Here is a 1,174-nt window from a genome sequence, read left to right as displayed (position 1 = left end):
GGGGTGGCACTGAGGTTCTCGTGAGTGCAGAGCCCGCCCCTTGTCCAGGGAGCTGTGGCCAGCAATGTCTTAGACCCCACAGTCATCTGGGATGAGCCGCTTTGCATACACCATGTCTTCAAAATCATCCTGATTAAACTGAGTAACACCCCACTTCGTGGAGATGTGGCTCTAGGGAACGGCGGAAGGAATGGCGTCAGGAAGGCTGGACACTGGGGCAAGGAAAGACAGGACCAGAGTGCAGCTCGTCTTCTGGTGCCCAGAGGACTTGAACTTGGCCCTGCAAACGGCCTCAGTCACATGCTCCTTGTTCTGCAGCTTGGTATAGATGGACATGATGACTTGGCCCATGTGGACCCTGGCTACTGTGCCCTGGGGCTTTCCAGAGACACCACAATACCTGTCTACAGCCCAGATCAGGGATGGCATGAGGTCAAACATGAATGATACTGTTATGCTGAAAATAAATAAATGAAAAAAAAACATGAATGTCCACTGGAAAGGGCCAACTGCAAGGTCCTGTAGGGCCACCTATATAATCAGCAAGCTGCAGACAGCACCAAGAGGCCCCTGTCTACAGCCGTGGCTCACTGGATCCCCATGGGGAAAGAGCTTGGCATCAGATGAAGTGTGAATGTTCCTAAGGTGAGCAGTCTGGTTCTCCTGCTTCTTCCTCACAAACTGAGGCAAAGACACAGATGGTTAATTTTTTAAATTAAATTTATTTTTTCACTGTTCCAAGATTCACTGTTTATGCACCACACCCAGTGCTCCATGCAATCCGTGCCCTCCTTAATGCCCACCACCAGGCTCACCCAACCCCCCACCCTCTCCCCTCCAAAACCCTCAGTCTGTTTCTCAGAGTCCACAGTCTCTCATGGTTTGTCTCCCCCTCCAATTTCCCCCAACTCCCTTCTCCTCTCCATCTCCCCACATCCTCCGTGTTATTCCTTGTGCTCCACAAGTAAGTGAGACCTTATGATGATCGACTATCTCTGCTTGACTTACTTCACTCAGCATAAACTAAGATGGTTAATTTTTATCGGTTTTTCAGGTTGCTTTCTAAAAACTTTGAAACTATCAAAAAGACTAATGGTGCTTGGGCTGTAACGAAGCCTACAGGAACATAAACGGGTTTCATACTTTAGTGACATCAGGTGGTGTGATGCTTGCC

The 1,174-nt window shown here is 49.1% G+C and overlaps 1 non-coding gene across 1 annotated transcript; it reads right to left on the bottom strand.

Moving 5' to 3' along the window:
- Window positions 1–503: 503 nt before the first annotated feature.
- LOC122903882 lies at window positions 504–632 on the bottom strand. The gene has a single exon (XR_006384083.1). It is a non-coding gene; the product is annotated as a small nucleolar RNA SNORA70 (small nucleolar RNA).
- Between the last annotated feature and the right edge of the window lie 542 nt (window positions 633–1,174).

Source organism: Neovison vison, chromosome 3 (assembly GCF_020171115.1).
Source record: "Neovison vison isolate M4711 chromosome 3, ASM_NN_V1, whole genome shotgun sequence".
Classification (NCBI taxonomy): Eukaryota; Metazoa; Chordata; class Mammalia; order Carnivora; family Mustelidae; genus Neogale; species Neogale vison.
The sequence above is the reverse complement of the archived record's forward strand: the minus strand, read 5'-3'. Positions and strand labels throughout refer to the sequence as shown.